The sequence below is a fragment of the Amia ocellicauda genome, chromosome 12 (genome assembly GCF_036373705.1).
Source record: "Amia ocellicauda isolate fAmiCal2 chromosome 12, fAmiCal2.hap1, whole genome shotgun sequence".
Taxonomy (NCBI): Eukaryota; Metazoa; Chordata; class Actinopteri; order Amiiformes; family Amiidae; genus Amia; species Amia ocellicauda.
Window position 1 is genome coordinate 39,260,650 of NC_089861.1, and position 21,359 is coordinate 39,282,008.

Below are 21,359 nucleotides of genomic sequence, written 5' to 3' on the forward strand. Positions count from 1 at the left end.
TGTTGTGTGTTTCAGATGATCATTTTATCATTTTCAGAGTTAACATAACTATAGATTCAGCAATAATTTGGTGTTCATATGTGTGTAGTGTTATCGCTATTCAATATAGTGTGCCCAGTGTGCATAATGAGAAACATGTTCAGCTCATCTGCTCTGATGTTATGGATATCAAAAATGTCAACCCTCCACAGACACACACACACAGAGACACAGACACAGACGCACTTATAGGGACAAATTTTACTCCCTCAATAAACAGGCGGACAAGGAATAATCAGGACCTGATTTAACTGAAATAATACCAAAAAAGTTTATTGAGCTACAACGAAGCGCTCCGGAGATGGTCACTGGGCAAGACACATCTAAAGTTTTTCTAAAGAACTTGCTATCATATACAAGAGGACTCCCTTTGGTTTCTGGGCAACTAGATGATGGTAATGAGGTACCTCAAACTTTAACACACACGTCTCCTGTGTCTTACATTATGTTCTTTCTATGTCCTTGGATGAAAATGTTTTTCTAAAAATCACCTGCACAGAACTACTGTACCTGTCCTCTCCGGAGCCATTCACAAAGCTTAAATTCATATATGGGTTACACAATCTTGCTGCAACAATGGTGGGAATATAATATATTTGGCACTCAGACAGGGCACTGTCCCACATCACACACAGAGACACACACACACAAGCACAGACACACACAGACAGCCAGACAGACACAGACAGTGTGCTTGACAAATACTTCCCCTCACAGTCAAGTCAACATGAGCCGCATTATCTAAAAGAAGAACCCATCATTTCCTTTTGTGTCAATATCAGCGAGACAGGGATTAAAAAACACATCTGAAAATGCTACTTCTACAAGCACGCTGAGATGCCCCGTCATCAGTAGGCGTGCAGAACAGTATGGTGACAAATGTCTTGTGTGGCTCTGTGGCGCAATGGATAGCGCGTTGGACTTCTAGTGAAAAGGGCAGTGGTCATTCAAAGGTTGTGGGTTTGAGTCCCACCAGAGTCAGTGCTCACTTCATGAAACTTAGAGCTTGCTGGGCTTCCTCGTGACAGCCAGAGGTATCTTGCAGTCAAGTGCCTCGCTGATGCCTTCACTTCTTACTTTTCTGGAATGCCAACTTTGTCCCAAATCCTTGCTTGACTATCAAGACCTCATACGCTGCTTCTTTTCCTAGCCACTGTCACTGTACCAGTCCCCCTCCGTGTCAGTTGCATCTCCGGGAACAGCTGGATCAGGTGGCCTTGTACTTAAGGCCATGGACTACTAAGCCGTTGTATTTTGCACCCGTGGCTTTCTATCCCACCATCGTTGTGGGCATTCCTTGTTTGACATTTCTTGACGACTGACGCCGTGTACGTCCAATGGACAGTTCCAAGATTCGCAAGACAGAGCTACTTGTGCATTATTGCCCGCTTAACCTGGCTGCCTCTCGAGTGAGCAAAGCCATTTTACCAAATAGAAGAACCCATCATTTCCATCCGTCTCAAAATCAGCGAGACAGGGATTTAAAAAACACAACTGTAAATGCTACTTGTCAAATCACGCTGAGACGCCCGGTCATCTGCAGGCATGCAGAAGAGTATCTTCGTCGTACAGTTTTGTGGTTCTGTGCCACAATGGATAGTGTGCTGGACTTCTAGTGACACACACACACACACACACACACACACACACAGACACTACAATTCAATATTCAATGTGCAAACAAGTTTAGCCAGAAGAAACAGAACTCTTTCAATCAATAAATCATGAATATACATTACAAATCGATTCAGAATATGCATAATACAATGTAAAAGCCAGACACAGGGATGGAGAGAATCTCTGGTTCCGTTGGTGTCCGGGCTTTATTGTGGTTCACAGGGTAAACGGGACAAAATACAAGGGGTAAAAACAACCAAAACGAAACATCCACACAAAACAGGGTGCTCCGGGCAGTCAGGGTTGGGAGTGTCAGTCCTCCTTCTCAGCGGGTTAGCTGCCTCCATCTGGGAAGGAGAGGGATTAAATAGAGAAGGCACAGCTGCCACTGACGTCACAATCGCCTCGGTGCTCATTGCCCGCAACCGTGAGTCCACAGCCTGTTAGCGAGGGAGTGACAACACAGCTGTGGCACATGAGCACCTCATCAGCAGACGTCAGCAGCAGCCGTGCCGTGACAGACAGCGGCCTGTCACATACAATTGTATATTTCCTGCATTCCGTTCCTGCACTCTCTCATTCACCCATTCTAGCTGAGGCAGCCAGTGAGCCCACACACGTGCTATCCCTTCCTCTTCCTCTCACTTCACTGCTATATCAGCGATGACATCATAGAAATCTCTCACCTGACAGCAATGACATTACAGAGCACATACATTATGTCTCTCGCCACACTGTCAGTGTTGACTTTCTCGCTCAGTATGCCAGCTCTCCCGGAAACACTGCAATACGTGGATGAGTTTGTACCATTTTTGGATGCTCTACCCTGCTGGGGCGGAGCTGTGATCCAGCTGAAAAGCAGGTCAGGCATGTGGGCACCTGGGCAGCGAAAGATGTATTCGTAATGAAGAGAAACCCAGGTCCAACCCTCCGGTCCAGCCACAGACAGCCACAGAAGTAGTATAGATGGCGGCATCACTTATTTTGACAGCTGGAAGTCCCGCCCTCCCTATGAACCTTTGAACGGGAACTCCTCTCTCCTTCCCAGCACCCCCCTTGGGTTACCATTTGACCCTCCCTTGTCAGCCATCTTGGATGATATCGGCTATTTTGGATGTCAGCCATCTTGGCTGATATCGGCCATTTGTAAGGTCATAGGTCATCTGGTAAGATGGTAGCCATTTTGTTAGGGTGACATCCATCATGGTGAGTGTCCAAGTGCACCTCACCCTGCTGGTGTGGAGATGTAACGTTTAATAGCGTAAACTGTGTTTTTAAGGTTATATTGTTTTCATGATACTGTGTTGGAAAATTAAGAAATAAGAAAATAAAAGTTTTATATATTTTAGGTTATAATGTTTTATGATACTGTTTAAGTAAATAAAAAGAATAAGAAAAGTTATATATATATATATAGGTTATATTGTTTTATGAAACTGTTTTGGTAAATTAAAAAATAAGAAACATTTTAAATATATATATATATATATATATATATATATATATATATATATATATATATATATAAGTTTATATAGAGAATAAGAAAATAGAAGTTTTAAATACATACATATATATATATATATATATATATATATATATATATAAGATTATATTGTTTTATGATACTGTTTTAGTAAATAAAAAGAATAAGAAAAGTTATATATATATATTAGGTTATATTGTTTTATGAAACTGTTTTAGTAAATTAAAAAATAAGAAAAGTTTTAAATATATATATATTTAAGGTTATATAGAGAATAAGATAATAAAAGTTTTATATTTTATTTTAGGTTAAAATGTTTTATGATTTGTTTTAGTAAATTAAAAAATAAGAAAAATAAAAGTTTTATATATATACAAGATTATATTGTATACATTTAAGAAAAATAAAAGTTGTAAATACACATATATATTTTATTTTAGATTATGTTTGATTATACTGTTTTAGTAAATTAAAAAATAAGAAAAATAAACGTTTTATATATATTTAAGGTTACAATGTTTTATGATACTGTTTTAGTAAATTAAAAAGAAATATGAATATTTACTCAGAGTGGGATTTGAACCCACATGTGTTTTTAGTTTATATGTTTTATGATTAGGCTTAGGATGATACTGTGTTTGCAAAATAAAAAGGTAAGAAAAAATCAATTAAGAAATGTATAGACTTACATATATTGCATGTCATTACATATATATTTAAGCAAACACAGATAAACACACATACCTATATCTCTTTAGTTTATATTTATCAATAGACAATAGAGAACAACAGTGAAATGTGTAGAATTATATCTGTACATTTTGACCAGCACTGTACTTATTATATTTGTTACATTAGTGAATGCTCAAACGTAGCCTTAACATGTATCATATTTAAGAATATACTGCATTTCATTACATTACACACACACACACACACACACAAACATATATATATATCTTGTTAGGTTTTATTTATCAATAGACACTAAAGACATGCACACCACTTTTCTTAGAGAGACACAGTGAAGCACTATTTGTGAATACTCATATGTAATAAATAATATATGTATATATGATTTGTTTGTGCTTTAATGTATAGAATTAATAAAATACACACACACACACACACACACACAATGGTGACTTTTATTGTGACAAACAAGCATTTTACAACATGGAACATAGTCAGAAGTAGAAAAAGATACTCCATGAAATGTTTTATAGATACTTGTAATCATTAATTTCTTGTTCACAACACCAACATTGGACAGAAAGAAACACTGACCTGTACTGAGTAATGTCATTTCCAGCATATTCCATATATATTCTATTCAGTCTTTCACTCTTGGCTTCTTTTTCAAAGTTATACCAGGTTCTGGTGACAAAGTACATCAGGTATCTATTGTAAATAAAGTGAGAAACACTTAAGTTTCTATTCCTTTGGAAATACCTTATTTTTCAAACCTACAAATACATGGTGACAACTGCAAGCATGACACACATACAAAACACAGAAATAGGGACCACATTGCAAGGATATAATAAGCACAAATAGTATTTTACTGCAAATTTTAAGTTTTGTAAAATTATTTATATAACTTCTAGGAGTAATCTGCAAACTACATAGTGAAAATGCAATCAGTCTTCAGGAAACACTCACAGCAGACTGAAATAAGCACAACGTCATATTTATATGAACCAAAACTGCATTCTACTAAACCCTGAAACTCTGAAAAATCACTACAAACTCTGTGTTTTGTAAAATGGCTTATTTCACAGACACAGAAACAAATAGGCTCACCCTCAACATATTCCAACACTTGTTATGATGTAAACTTAAAGGTTTACCAGTAGTACAGGGGTATTATTAATCTATTCATGCAACTTTTAGACACTTGTCTACTACAGAGCTAACAACTGCATTGATAGCGGGTAGCAGGGCTTTGACAATGCTGTGCGGTGGGGTTTAAAATGACTTTGTAGGCCAGGGCTTCAAAACCTTACCCCATTTTAACATTTTCAAATTAGCCTCCAACCCCTAAAATACTAAGACATGTTTTTTTGTATCATATGTATCATGTTGTATTACTATGTACATTAATGTGGTTTATAATTTTGATTTAATTTGACATAATTTTATCATATTTTTAATTACAAATTCATATATATAAATAACAAATACTATATAATAATAGTCATAATAATGCAAAAACATATTAAGCAATCATATTTTTACTTACAAAATAATATATATAAAATAACAATATCGAGCGTGGTATTGACGGTATGGAGAGACCCCGTTCCTCCTCCTCCCGTCCCCGCTGCTGTGCCACGTGTGGCCACCGCATGCTACCGGCTTGGAGTGGTGACGTGATCTGCCCCCTCTGTCAGGGACCGGACCCGCGGGGTCCTAGTCACGTCCTGAAAGACAGGGGGCGAGATGCTGCACCAAGATGGACCAGATCTGTGCCCTACTGGCTGCTCAAGGTTTATTTAGCCGCCCTCTCCTCATGTCATGTCAGGATTGATGGCGAGCCTCCGGACCCTCATTTTTTAGCAGCGCAGTTTCTGAAAGGTGCACGTAGGCAGAGGCCTACCCACGCTCCTTCTTTGCCCGCATGGCGCCTTAATGTAGTGCTGGACACGCTTTCTAAGGCCCCATTTGAGCCCTTGCAGTCATATGACTTAAGGTTTGCGTCACTGAAGACGGCATTTTTGCTGGCAATCACGTCAGCGAGTCACATGCCCTGTCTGTTCACCCTGTGTGTGTCCGTTTTGCAGGAGATGGTTCCAGGGTTACACTTTGACCTAATCCTGCATTCCTCCCGAAGGTGCTGTCTCCTTTCCATATCAACAGGCCTATTGAGTTGATGGCTTTCCATCCTCCACCCTTCTCTTCGGAGGAGGAGAGTAGGCTACACCTGTTGACCTGCTGCGGGCTCTCAGGTGCTATTTGAAGCGCACCAAGGACATTCGATGTTCGGACCAATTGTTTGTGGCCGGGCGCTTTCAAAGCAGCGCCTCTCGCACTGGATTGTGGACACCATTACCACGGCTTATGAGTCAACTGGAGCCCCAGTGCCTGAACACCTGGTGGCCTACTCGACTCAAGGTGTAGCCACGTCGTGGGCCCTTTTTCCAAGGCGCCCCACTGGCAGACATCTGTGCGGCTGCGAGTTGGGTCTTGCCACACACCTTTGTTCGGTTGTACAGGCTGGACGTGACGGGCCCAGTTCCTTCTATTGGGAATCCGGTGTTGGCTTCAGCTGAGTCGCAGTAGCCTGTTAGGCACTGGCTCCTGGCTTTTCTATCCCTGTCTGCCCCTGTTGAGCATGCTTGGGAAAAGCAATGCAGAACCGTTATCCCTTCCTACCGGACTGTGACTTGTATACAGTTCATTCTATAGGTGGGAGTGCATGTGTTTTTTACACGTGTACCCCGCCATTGTACATAGTTCCTTTGTCAGCAGGCCTTGGCCCCTCCCTAGCTATACTAGCTGTGCTGAGGGCCGCTGCTGCTGTATTCAGCAGTAGGCTTTGAGTTTGCTCTTGTGCCCCGCTGTGTATATAGTTCATTTATTGACATCATTAGAGCATCTGTTGCCGCTAGCTTCCGCAGTGGGTATCCTGCTCCTGTGTCATGTGTGTGGTGCATGAACTGGCTCCTGCGCCCCGCAGTGTATATAGTTCTTTAGAATATACAGTTGAGCTTGTCCGCTCCTTATTAAGTTTAGAATGGACAACTGCTCCTGTTGTTAGCGAGGGCACTCGTGCTTCGCTATGTATATAGTTCCTTTGCCAGCAGTCTGTGGCCCCGCCCTAGCTATGCTAGTGCTGAGGCCACTGCTGCGGTGTCCAGCGGAAGGCACTTGAGTTGGTTCTTGTTGGTCCACTGTGTATATAGTTCCATTATTCGTAATTGAACTATCCAGCAGTGGCTATCTAGTCTGGGTAGCCCGCTGTATGTTGAGCACGGGCTCAACGGACTGCGACCTGTGCTTATATGGTGTGGTCTGGGTATTGGCCCTGCTCCTAGCCCTGCTAGTAGAGCAGGAGACTGCTATTACTAGGCTTCATGGTAGGCACAAGGTCTTGTTGCCTGTGGATACACCATTGCTTATTTCTTCCCAGTTCAGCGTGACTGTGGTCTTCGCGTCTGAGCAGCCCAGATGTGGCCCAAGGGGCCCCTGTGGTTCTATCATAGAGTTGGTACGGCTCCTAGTAGGTTCGCCTCGGGGCAGGCTCTCTTACCAGCTCGCTGCCTCCTCCCTTGCGACGGTTTGGTTATACTGTAACACCTCCCCCTTGGGCAGTGCTTCTGACTCGAAAGATAACGATAGGTTGCGTATGAAACCCCGGTTATCTGAGAAAACAAGCACTGCCCAAGGGTTGCAAGCTCGCGCGGGAGTTCAAGCTCCCGGCAAAAAGAGGAAGTCCTTGTGCAGACGTCACCTTTTATACAAACAGGAAGTGGAAGGGTCCTGTTTGAGTGACGGGCACAAGGGCCAATGGCAGCTTTGATAGACAAAAGTCTTCGATGCGTTCCAGCGATGCACGCTGAAAACCCCTCCCCCTTGGGCAGTCCTTCTTTTCTCAGATAACCGGGGTTGCATATGCAACCTATCGTTCTTTGTCTATGGTTAAATCCCTCTCACTTTGTAACTTTTACTAGTAAGTCAAATTGAGATTTTAAAAGTTGGTACATGTGAGTCAGAGCCAAGAAGGTTGAATTCAGACTGTAGGTTGTTTATGTACATGGGTAAATTACTTTTGCTAGCCTAGTATAGTACTATATACCAATGCTTTATTGTCCTTCAGGCTAAATCATTTTGTATACCAAAAAATGGTGAGTGACATATTCTGAGTAATGTACTTAAACTAGTGCTAATCATGCTCTGAAACCAACCCATAGAGAACAAGGTGAAAACTGGAATTAATGGCAAAGCACAGCCATAAACAGTCAACATAATCAAGCCCAGTTAGAAATATAGATGTCTAATTATTTTGAGCACTAATCTTACATTTCATAAAGAAAAGCATTTAATTCTTAGCAATTGTTAGGTGTATGCTGTACGTATTCCAGTTAGTTCACTGTAATGACAGAAATGAGAAGTTCATTTCTTTAGCACACTCACGGAAAACCATTTATTTTTAAACAGTTACTAGATAGCCAGTTTAGGCCTTCATCTTAGTTATTTCTAATAACAAGAGTGCTTAAAATTATTAATTGAATTATATATCTTTGTTCCCCCTTTTTCTTACTGCTCTCATAAAATAACATTTTATTCAAGCAATAACAGGGTAGCCTAAATATACAACATATCTTAAAGTACAAGGCATCTGAAAGCTGTGTATGGTCTCAATGCATTTGATGCGGAGGATTAATTCAACTGAAAATGGTCAAAACTGTGGACTTTTATTGAATGTTAAATTTGACAGTGTTCTCTCTTAAGGACCTGTTGCCTGTGGGACGTTGCTGCTTTGGTTGTGTCCAGTGCCATTTCAGATAAGAGAGGCTCTGCAGGACAAGCAGGACAGAAACCCGTCTCACAGACACTCTGCCTGCTCTGCATCTCCATTTCCCCTCTCCACCGCACACAGCTGAACGTTATTCTGAATCTTACACAGAGCGCTCAGCTTCTGACACTGATGGCAACATGGGGCCTGGCTCCGAGCCTGAGGAAAACCATGAGGTAATTCAAACTTATTTAATTTCTATACTGTGAAATGTCAGATTGAAAGTGGTTTCTGTTCTTAATGTTTGTATTGTTTATGTATTTCATGTATTTTTGTACAGTTTTGTGTTGACGAGTCCTACATCAACATGAATGTGAATTTCAATGTGAAGAGCACGTGTCATGCTCTGTAATGCAAGGGAGCAATGAGGGGCTGTAGAGACACTCATAAGAGTAGCAGGAGCACTTTTTTATGAACTACTAATTTGTTATATTTTAATAGAATATGAAATGTAGTAGAAAGTTGTATCAGATCAGACCACTGGACAGAAACACCCCACCAAGACTGAGTTTTCATGTTTCTGCACATGTCACCTACAAACTGTTGACAGAGTGGATGAGGGTCTACAGCAGAGGTTCCCCATCCTGAGGTTGTGACAAAGTCAGGGTGAGTTTTGTTTAATATGTTTTTAAATTATTATTATTATTATTATTATTATTATTATTATTATTATTAAATTATTATATTGTTATTTTAAATATATTATTCTGTAAGTAAAAATATGATTGCTTAATATGTTTTTGCATTATTATTACTATTATTATATAGTATTTGTTATTTATATATATGAATTTGTAATTAAAAATATGATAAAATTATGTCAAATTAAATCAAAATTATAAACCACATTAATGTACATAGTATAACAACATGATACATATGATACAAAAAACATGTCTTAGTATTTTAGGGGTTGGAGGCTAATTTGAAAATGTTACAATGGGGTAAGGTTTTAAAGCCCTGGCCTACAAAGTCATTTTAAACCCCACCGCACAGCATTGTCAAAGCCCTGCTACCCGCTATCAATGCAGTTGTTAGCTCTGTATTAGACAAGTGTCTAAAAGTTGCATGAATAGATTAATAATACCCCTGTACTACTGGTAAACCTTTAAGTTTACATCATAATTTTTGTAAGTGTTGGAATATGTTGAGGGTGAGCCTATTTGTTTCTGTGTCTGTGAAATAAGCCATTTTACAAAACATAGAGTTTGTAGTGATTTTTCAGAGTTTCAGGGTTTAGTAGAATGCAGTTTTGGTTCATATAAATATGACGTTGTGCTTATTTCAGTCTGCTGTGTGTGTTTCCTGAAGACTGACTGCATTTTCACTATGTAGTTTGCAGATTACTCCTAGAAGTTACATAAATAATTTTACAAAACTTAAAATTTGCAGTAAAATACCATTTGTGCTTATTATATCCTTGCAGTGTGGTCCCTATTTCTGTGTTTTGTATGTGTGTCATGCTTGCAGTTGTCACCATGTATTTGTAGGTTTGAAAAATAAGGTATTTCCAAAGGAATAGAAACTTAAGAGTTTCTCACTTTATTTACAATAGATACCTGATGTACTTTGTCGCCAGAACCTGGTATAACTTTGAAAAAGAAGCCAAGAGTGAAAGACTGAATAGAATATATATGGAATATGCTGGAAATGACATTACTCCGTACAGGTCCGTGTTTGTTTCTGTCCAATGTTGGTGTTGTGAACCAGAAATTAATGATTACAAGTATCTATACAACATTTCATGGAGTATCTTTTTCTACTTCTGACTATGTTCCATGTTGTAAAATGCTTGTTTGCCACAATAAAAGTCACCATTGTGTGTGTGTGTGTGTGTATTTTATTAATTCTATACATTTGAGCACAAACAAATCATATATACATATATTATTTATTACATATGAGTATTCACAAATAGTGCTTCACTGTGTCTCTCTAAGAAAAGTGGTGTGCATGTCTTTAGTGTCTATTGATAAATAAAACCTAACAAGATATATATATGTTTGTGTGTGTGTGTGTGTGTAATGGAATGAAATGCAGTATATTCTTAAATATGATACATGTTAAGGCTACGTTTGAGCATTCACTAATGTAACAAATATAATAAGTACAGTGCTGGTCAAAATGAACAGATATAATTCTATATATTTCACTGTTGTTCTCTATTGTCTATTGATAAATATAAACTAAAGAGATATAGGTATGTGTGTTTATCTGTGTTTGCTTAAATATATATGTAATGACATGCAATATATGTAAGTCTATACATTTCTTAATCGATTTTTTCTTACCTTTTTATTTTGCAAACACAGTATCATCCTAACCCTAATCATAAAACATATAAACTAAAAACACATGTGGGTTCAAATCCCACTCTGGGTAAATATTAATTTTTCTTTTTAATTTACTAAAACAGTATCATAAAACAGTGTAACCTTAAATATATATAAAACGTTTATTTTTCTTATTTTTTAATTTACTAAAACAGTATAATCAAACATAATCTAAAATAAAATATATATGTGTATTTACAACTTTTATTTTTCTCAAATGTATACAATATAACCTTGTATATATATATATATATATATATATATACACTCACCTAAAGGATTATTAGGAACACCTGTTCAATTTCTCATTAATGCAATTATCTAACCAACCAATCACATGGCAGTTGCTTCAATGCATTTAGGGGTGTGGTCCTGGTCAAGACAATCTCCTGAACTCCAAACTGAATGTCTGAATGGGAAAGAAAGGTGATTTAAGCAATTTTGAGCGTGGCATGGTTGTTGGTGCCAGACGGGCCGGTCTGAGTATTTCACAATCTGCTCAGTTACTGGGATTTTCACGCACAACCATTTCTAGGGTTTACAAAGAATGGTGTGAAAAGGGAAAAACATCCTGTATGCGGCAGTCCTGTGGGGGCGAAAATGCCTTGTTGATGCTAGAGGTCAGAGGAGAATGGGCTGATTCAAGCTGATAGAAGAGCAACTTTGACTGAAATAACCACTCGTTACAACCGAGGTATGCAGCAAAGCATTTGTGAAGCCACAACACGTACAACCTTGAGGCGGATGGGCTACAACAGCAGAAGACCCCACCGGGTACCACTCATCTCCACTACAAATAGGAAAAAGAGGCTACAATTTGCACAAGCTCACCAAAATTGGACAGTTGAAGACTGGAAAAATGTTGCCTGGTCTGATGAGTCTCGATTTCTGTTGAGACATTCAGATGGTAGAGTCAGAATTTGGCGTAAACAGAATGAGAACATGGATCCATCATGCCTTGTTACCACTGTGCAGGCTGCTGGTGGTGGTGTAATGGTGTGGGGGATGTTTTCTTGGCACACTTTAGGCCCCTTAGTGCCAATTGGGCATCGTTTAAATGCCACGGCCTACCTGAGCATTGTTTCTGACCATGTCCATCCCTTTATGACCACCATGTACCCATCCTCTGATGGCTACTTCCAGCAGGATAATGCACCATGTCACAAAGGTCGAATCATTTCAAATTGGTTTCTTGAACATGACAATGAGTTCACTGTACTAAACTGGCCCCCACAGTCACCAGATCTCAACCCAATAGAGCATCTTTGGGATGTGGTGGAACGGGAGCTTCGTGCCCTGGATGTGCATCCCACAAATCTCCATCAACTGCAAGATGCTATCCTATCAATATGGGCCAACATTTCTAATGAATGCTTTCAGCACCTTGTTGAATCAATGCCACATAGAATTAAGGCAGTTCTGAAGGCGAAAGGGAGTCAAACACAGTATTAGTATGGTGTTCCTAATAATCCTTTAGGTGAGTGTATATACAACTTTTATTTTTCTTATTTTTTAATTTACTAAAACAAATCATAAAACATTATAACCTAAAATAAAATATAAAACTTTTCTTTTCTTATACTATTTTTATTTACTAAAACAGTATCATAAAACAATATAACCTATTGATTATATATATATATCTGTATTTAAAACTTTTATTCTCTTTTTATTTACTAAAATAGTAGCATAAAACAATATAACTTTAAATATATATATGTATTTAAAACTTTTCTTATTCTCTTTTTATTTACTTAAACAGTATCATAAAACAATATAACCTTAAAAACACAGTTTATGCTATTAAACATTACACCTCCACACCAGCAGTGTGAGGTGCCCTTGGACATTCACCATGATGGATGTCACCCTAACAAAATGGCTACCATCTTACCAGATGACCTATGACCTTACAAATGGCCGATATCAGTCAAAATGGCCGATATCATCCAAGATGGCTGACAAGGGAGGGTCAAATGGTAACCCAGGGGGGTGCTGGGAAGGAGAGAGGAGTTCCGGTTCAATGGTACATAAGGAGGGAGGGTCAAAGAGTAACCCAGGGGGGTGCTGGGAAGGAGAGAGGAGTTCCAGTTCAAAGGTACATAGGGAGGGCGGGACTTCCGGCTGTCAAAATAAGTGATGCTGCCATCTATACTACTCACAGACACAGTTAGCCACAGCCACGGCTTCTTCCAATTCTCGTCAGTGTTCCAGATTCGATGTTTTTTTTCTTCAGTGACGTTGTAAACACGCACGTGGGGAGCACATCAAAACCCAGTTTTGTGATTCAGTTACAGAAACAACTGACACAGCGGAGCAGTAGGGGTTGTAACATTTTTTGGTCCAAGGTCTGGACCACAGCGACTGAGTGGTCCGGACCTCGGCACTGTGGTCCACGGAGTGGTCCCGATCACGTAACGCAAATTGGGATGGGTTTTTGTTTAGTTTTTTTGGACACACCGTATAAAACCCATTTACTGTCAAATATATTATCGACATATCCAAACTACAAACATAATGATCATAAATGTACAATATTAATAGTATAATTCTCATTTGTAACATAGCCGATAGCTGATTTCTTTTTTAATCTTATCTATCAGACAATTTGTAGGAAGCTGTGCTAACGTTACTCTGAAAAATGCGCTTACATTGAGCAACTTTGTCATTCTGAATGAAATTATTCAAGTTATCAATTTTTCCTCATCATGACTGAAGAGAAAAGATAGCTTATTTAGAATCTTATCTTTAATTTAATGTCAGCCTATTTACATGTCCTCTGTTTGCGCTCTGCCAAGAAATGTTTTATCAACTTTTTTGGTTAAACCATATCTTCCTTATTTTATCACTGTGAGATCTAGCAACATTAAAAACAAAAGCATAGGTTGTTTTGTTTATGTATGGTTAACATTGTAATAGTTGGTATTTTAAAGAGAGATTATAAGAGATGTATTAACGTATTGATCATCTGATGCCCTTTGTCTTTTCTTGAAGGATAATGTCATTATGAAGAAGATAAAACTTTTTTTTTTAAACACCTCCCCCCAGCAGGATTTGGGTCGCCTCCGCACTGTTTCTGCTGAAACAAAAAAACAAGTGTCAATCTCTGCAGGAATCTACTCCGGCTCCCCCTTCTGGTGATGAAGAGGAACCCGAGTCCAAGATGCTTCCAACCAGCCCTCAGGCGCTCCCTTCGGCTGTAGGTCACGCTCCAGGGGGCCGGGGGAGTTAAGAGGGTGTCACTGGACGGGGACGACAAACGCCTCCAGTGACAGACGGACGCACACAGAGAGAGAAAGAGACAGAGAGAGAGAGTTGCACTTCCTCCTGCAATGCAATAAATATGCCCAAAATAAGGGACACATTCCTTAACAAAATAATGAATGCCACCCTACCTTTGACAAAACTGAGAAAAAATAAAAATGGTCAGTCCTCCTGGAGGAGGGACACACAGCCTCCCTGGCTGCCCAATATGTCACCGGCTGCCACAGCCTGAGGGGCACAGTGACACATGAGCACCAGCTGTAAATAAAATGTAAATACTCATTTGTAATGCATGTCATTGTATTTCCAAAAAGGAATCTGTAAACACTAAACCTATTTTCTTTAATTCTATGTATTAAAGATCATTTTTAGTTTATTACATTTTGTTTTTCTGTACTTTTATACATCTTATTGTGATTTTGGCAGGACGCTGTCTGTCACGGCATGGCTGCTGCTGACGCACACTAATTAGGTGCTCATGTGTTGCAGCCGTGTTGTCCGCTGCTTCGCAGACAGCTTGTGAGCTCACGGCTGCAGGCAATGATCACTGAGGCGACTGTGACGTCATTGGCAGGTGTGCTTCATCTATTTAATCCCTCTCCTTCCCCGAGGGAGACTTTATTGTGACTGCCCGGAGCACCCTGTTTGTGTGGATGTTTTGTGTGCTGGTTTTGCCTTGTTTTCCCCTTTTTGTGTTTTTTTCTGTTGGACTATTGTGAACCCCAATAAAGCTCGGACACCGCCGGAACCCGAGACTCTCTCCGTTTATTGTGTCCGGCATTTACATTTGGTGGCCAATGTGGGGAAGCTTTGTGACATACTTACCCTGAACTCTGTACCCGGAAGGACAGCTATGGAGGCGTCTCCAGTGGAACAGTTGTTGGCCCCAGTGATGAAGCTGCAGGCTCAAAAACAACAAACTCTCGAGACGCTTGTCCAGCAACTTCAAGTACCAGCTCCTGCACCTAACCCTGCTGTTTACCGCAGCAAACCCGGCTTGGGCAGGTCTGCAGATTCCAAAGATGGGACCGGAGGACGACCCAGAGGCTCTGAATTTCTGTCCAATATTAAAGATCCTAGGCTCTCATTGTCTGATTTGGCTGGGGCACAATTGGGACATGTCTCTGGGGACCGATCACCATTAGTGACTGCAGGTGATGAGAGGGGCAGGGACAGCCTTCCCTCTGACTCCAGTCGTGTAGCAGCCAACAGTACCCTGTTGGACCCAGGGGAAGGAACGAGTTCTGGGACTCACCTCCTCTCTCCTTCTTCCAGTGGAAGGCCCGACACTGGATCCCGCCTTCAACCGGGTTTCCGATTTCGCTATGGACCAGACACAGGATGATGCCCTGGGACATATATATGACCAGGTCAGAGTTGTTGATGGTTGCATAGTGAATACACAGAGGGCACTTTGTGTTTCTCTCCAAACCAGCAGCCAAACCGATCATGCTGGATGATGTTGCAGACAGAATAACGTTCACCACGGTGCCTCCACACTCTTTCACGAATACCAATCGAGCTGCACGGTGCTGGGCTGTGAGCACAGGTCCCACTAGAGGATGACGGGCCCTCGTGCCACCCTCATAGAGTCTGTTTCTGACAGTTTAGTCAGAAACATGCACACCAGTAGACTGCTGGAGGTCATTTTGGAGGGCTCAGGCAATGCTCCTCCTGTTCCTCCTCGCACAAAAAAGCAGATACTGGTCCTTCTGGTTCTTCTGATAGCACGGATGAATGTGCCATACTGGAGGAGCTGGACTACCTGTGCAACCTGAATGGGCTGCAAGGAGCACCTCATAATTCCAGTAGTGACAAGGACACTAGCAAAAGGCAAAACTAGAGAAGAATCAGTCAGGAAGCATAAAGAGAGAGCAATCGTCTGTGGCCACCACCTGCAAAACCATTCCCTTTTTGGGGTTGTCTTGCTGTTGCCTATCTCCGGTGCACCTGCTGTCACTTTCATTTGCACCAAAACAAGAGACAGTGATTCACAACCGCTTAGGCTTCCTAACTGTACAGATTAATATGCCTGAACTGTAACTGACTTGGTATTATGCTGTGATGATTACTTGTTCCCTTATTTTTTTGAGAGGTGTATTATAGAAGATAGCCTTGAGAATGCGGCCACAGAATTGCGGGAATCCGTGACTTTCAACACTTATGCAACCGAGTCGAGGTGACCAACAGCTCAATGTCTGGTTGGCACCATGGCTTAGATGTGCCATTCATGAAACTTGCGTTGATTCTTGAAGCCACTGGCATTGCTTCCCTCTCCAAGTCTGTGTAATAAGGAATTGGCAGGAGCCCACGAGTTGAAACTATCAGAGGACAGAATGCAAATGAAGTGTTCTGAGAAAAGCAAAGCGGCGAAAGGACATTTTCCCGTGTGCATGTAGATGGCCGACTTTGACACGGCTTGATGAAGTCTTGTGGATCCTACCACTGCTTAAGTGCACTACTACGCTTGCCTTCAGGGAGTTTCATGTCAAACATTAAAAAAACAGGACTCCAACTAGACGGATGAGCACCTACGATCGGTCTTGGCCGATGTGGGGATCGAACCCAAGACCTTGGCGTTATTAGCACCACACTCTAACCAACTGAGCTAACCGGCCATCAAAAGGAGTCTCTCTGCCAGGCATTTCCTCATGTTTATGTAATTTGGCTGCAAAATGCATTACACACAAGTGTGAAAAGAACACTTTTGCAATTCCTAGCATTGGTGATGCTATAAATCAATCTGTCAGGAGTGGGATTTGAACCCACGCCTCCATCAGGAGACCAGAAAACCCTTCTACACTCTTCAAGGGAACAACACCTTAAGTCTGGCAAATTAGACCACTCGGCCATTCTGAGAGGATGTATACGCCCACCGGGAGATTATATACTGATCAAGAAAACTGCGGGAACTCTTAAATCACACATCGGATCTCCGTGATCGAAGTCTAGGAAACCTCAAGATCTTCACCGTACATTGCATAATTCGTAACTCTCCCACCTCCATGCTTTTGAGACTGTACTGGGAGACACAGCAAACTTTCTTCAGACGGCACGTATGGATGTGCCATACTGGAGGAGCTGGACTACCTGTGCAACCTGAATGGGCTGCAGGGAGCGCCTCATAATACCAGTAGTGACAAGGACACTAGCAAAAGGCAAAACTAGAGAAGAATCAGTCAGGAAGGATAAGGAGAGAGCAATCGTCTGTGGCCACCACCTGCAAAACCATTCCCTTTTTGGGGTTGTCTTGCAGTTGCCTCTCTCCGGTGCACCTGCTGTCACTTTAATTTGCACCAAAAAAGGAGAGAGTGATTCACCACCGCTTTGGATTCTTAACTGTACAGATTGATATGCCTGAAGTGTAATTGACTTGGTGTTATGCTGTGATGATTACTTGTTCCCTTATTTTTTTGAGAGGTGTATTATAGAAGATAGCCTTGAGAATGAGGCCACAGAATTGCGGGAATCCGTGACTTTCAACACTTATGCAACCGAGTCGAGGTGACCAACAGCTTAGTGTCAGAAAATAAAAGAACACTTTTGCAATTCCTAGCATTGGTCATGCTATAAATCAGTCTGTCAGAAGTGGTATTTGAACCCACGCCTCCATCAGGAGACCAGAAAACTCTTCTACACTCTTCGAGAAAACAACTGCATTTCCGTCCTTGCACTCTCTCATTAATCCAATCTTGCCCAGTCAGCGAGAGAAGCCATGTACATGCTTTGCCTTCCTCTCCCTCTCCCTTCACTGCCAGTTCAGCGATGACATCTCAGAACTCTCTCACAGCTGACTTCTATGACATCACAGAGTGCATCAATTCCGTGGCTTCTCATCTGTCGCCACACTGTCAGGGTTGACTTTCTCACTCACTATGCCAAGCTTTCTCGGAAACACTGGAATACGTGGATGAGTTTGTACCACTTTTGGAGGTTTTGCCCACCTGGGGCGAGGCTGTGATCCAGCTGAAAAGCAATTCGGGCATGTGGGCAGCGAAAGATGTATCTGTGATGAAGAGAAACCCAGGTCGATGATGTTTCCAATCAGCCCCATCGGTCCAGCCACAGACACACACACAGACAGCCACAAGCACAGACTGCCACAGACACACAGACAGCCACAGATAGACAGACAAACACACAGACAGTGTGCCTGACAAAAACTTTCCCTCACAGTCAAGTCAACATGAGTCGTATTATCTAAAAGAAGAACCCATCATTTCCTTTCATCTCTATATCAGAGAGAGCGATTAAAAAAACACATCTGTAAATGCTACTTGTACAAGCACGCTGAGATGCCCCATCATCAGTAGGCATGCTCTGTGGCGCAATGGATAGCGCGTTGGACTTTTAGTGAAAAGGGCAGTGGTCATTCAATGGTTGTGGGATCGAGTACCACCGGAGTCAGTGCTCACTTCATGACCCGGAGGCTTTTCTTACCATCTTCAAGCGCACTGCCCGGTGTTGCGACTGGCCGGAGTCGGAGTGGGCGGTACGCCTGGCTCCCCTGCCACCCGAGTGCTTCGTCCCGAGGATGCCCTAGACTACAATAGACTGAGGGACAGTGTCCTGGACCGGGTCGGTCTGACGTCGGACGGCCAGCGCCGAAAGCTCAGAAGCCTCCGGTTCGAACCTGGCTCCCGGTGCCTGCCACCGCTGGCTCAAGCCACGGAAGTTGCCGACCTGGTGGCCTTGGAGCAGTTCATCTGCCATCTCCCACGTCCAACCTGAAGGCTGGCACCAGGCTGGCAGAGAACCATCATTGCCCGGGACGATGCCACCTTCTGATGCCCGACGGCGGGCACCCTCCCTTCCATTCCCAAGACCCCCTCTGACCCGACTGTCCTGGATACCAGCATGTTGCCAAACACCACACCTAAACATGTTTCTCCCCGACCCACTTCCCCTTCTCGCCTTGCCTGTCCCAAAAACAAATCTGCCTCCTTAGCTCCTTCTTTTTCTCTCTCCCCCGGCAGTGTGTGGTCCCCTGGAAAAACCACGGTGACGTTGCGGGCAGCCTGGACATCGCCCGGCCGGGTGCTCGCTAGTGAAAACTATCTATCTAATATTAAGGATCATAGGCTCTCATCTGATTTGGCTGGGGCAGGTCACCTGTGTCGTGACAAGACCTTAAGCCGGATAATGGACCGATTCTTCTGGCCAGGCATCAAAAAGGAGGTAGAAAGATGGTGTGCTGCCTGTCCGGAGTGCCAGAAGACCAATGCCAGTGCAGTACCGTGGGCTCCGCTGGTACCGCTGCCTCTCATGGAGATACCATTTGAGCGCATTGGGATGGATTTGATCGGTCCGTTGGAGAAAAGCTCCGCGGGGTATCAATTTGTGCTGGTCATAGTAGACTATGCCACTCGGTACCTGGAGGCAATTCGTCTACGGACAATGTCAGCGACTAGGATCGCCGAGGAGCTGTTTAAGGTCTTCACTCGGGTGGGGATCCCAAAGGAAATCCTGACAGATCAGGGCTCTCCATTCATGTCACGCGTGATGCGAGACCTCTGTAGGCTGCTGGGGATAAAGTCCATCAGGACCTCAATCTATCATCCCCAGACAGACGCCCTAGTGGAGCTCTTTAATAAAACCCTAAAGAACATGATCTGTAAGTTTATGAGCACAGACGCTTGGGACTGGGACAAGTTATTGCCACCCCTGCTGTTCGCTGTACGCGAGGTGCCCCAGACGTCCACTGGCTTCTCTCCCTTCGAGCTGCTGTACGGGAGGCGGCTGAGGGGCATCCTCGACTTAATAAAGGAGGACTGGGAGGCGACCGCCCCCTCCCAGACCTCTATGGTACAGCACATCCTGGACCTGAGAGATCGGCTATCGGCACTGGGGAAACTTGCACAGTTGCATCTCTTACAGGCCCAGGAGCGACAACAGCGCATGTACAACAGGAGAGCCCGGTTACGATCGTTCACCCAAGGACAAGGTACTGGTGTTATTCCCAAATTCAACATCTAAACTGCTGGCTAAGTGGCAGGGACCCTTTTTGGTCACACGCCGCTTAGGGGATGTTGATAATGAGGTGTGTCGCCCAGATCGTCGGAGGTAAAAGCAGATCTATCATCTGAACATGCTGAAGAAGTGGCGAGAGCAGGAAGCATTGGGTGCTTTTAGTTCCCCCCACAATAAAGAGTCTGAAGCCGCTGTTTCTGAGGTTCGCACTGAACTCAATTTAACAAACGCCCATTTAACAAACGCCCAGAAACAGCACGTTTGCTCTTTATTGTGCCGCTTCCAGCATGTCTTTTCTCACCGACCCGTTCTCACACCTCTCATTGAACACCACATCCACACAGCACTGGACCACTGCGTGCGTGTCAAACCCTATCGCACCCCCTATTACAAAAAGTAGGCTGTCAATGAAGAGGTGCAGAAGATGTTGGAGCTGGGAGTCATTGAAAAGTCACAATCGGAATGGTGTAGCCCTATAGTCTTGGTGCCAAAGCCTGACGGCAGCACTAGATTCTGCGTTGATTATAGGGAGCTCAATGCAGTGTCTAGGTTTGATGCCTATCCGATGCCCCGTGTGGATGAGTTGCTGGATCGGCTGGGCGCTGCTCACGGAAAACCCGGGCAAGTGAACAGTTGGGAGGAGGGAGACCAAGTATCTGGGGTACCTCTTAGGAGGGGGGCAGGTACGGCCAGTCGTTGACAAGGTGACCGCTATTGCCTCCTGTCCGCCTCCTAAGTCCAAAAAGGAAGTTCGGCAGTTTTTGGGGTTTTCCGGGTATTATCGCCAGTTTCTGCCGGACTTTGCCACCCTGGCTTACCCCCTGACCGAACTGACGCGAAAAGGTGCTCCAGATACGGTCCAGTGGACGGAGCAGTGCCAGGTGGCTTTCCAGGCGATTAAGGACCGCCTCTGCCAACACCCTTTTTTTAAATGCCTTGACTTCTCTCTCCCTTTCATTCTACAGACCGACGCCTGAGAAGTTGGAGTGGGCACGGTCCTGTCCCAGAGTGTTGGGGGTCAGGAACACCCCGTCCTCTATCTAAGCAAACAATTATCGCCCAGGAGCGTAAATATAGCACCATTGAAAAGGAGTGTCTCGCTATAAAGTGGGCTGTGCCCTGTTTATTTAAT

The 21,359-nt window shown here is 42.8% G+C and overlaps 2 non-coding genes across 2 annotated transcripts; one reads left to right on the forward strand and one right to left on the reverse strand.

The window, feature by feature from the left end:
- The first annotated feature begins 929 nt into the window (after positions 1-929).
- Positions 930-1,020, forward strand: trnar-ucu (transfer RNA arginine (anticodon UCU)). The gene is given in 2 exon segments: positions 930-966; positions 985-1,020. It is a non-coding gene; the product is annotated as a tRNA-Arg (tRNA).
- Positions 1,021-16,801: 15,781 nt separating this feature from the next.
- trnai-aau (transfer RNA isoleucine (anticodon AAU)) lies at positions 16,802-16,875 on the reverse strand. Its single transcript has one exon. It is a non-coding gene; the product is annotated as a tRNA-Ile (tRNA).
- Positions 16,876-21,359: the final 4,484 nt, after the last annotated feature.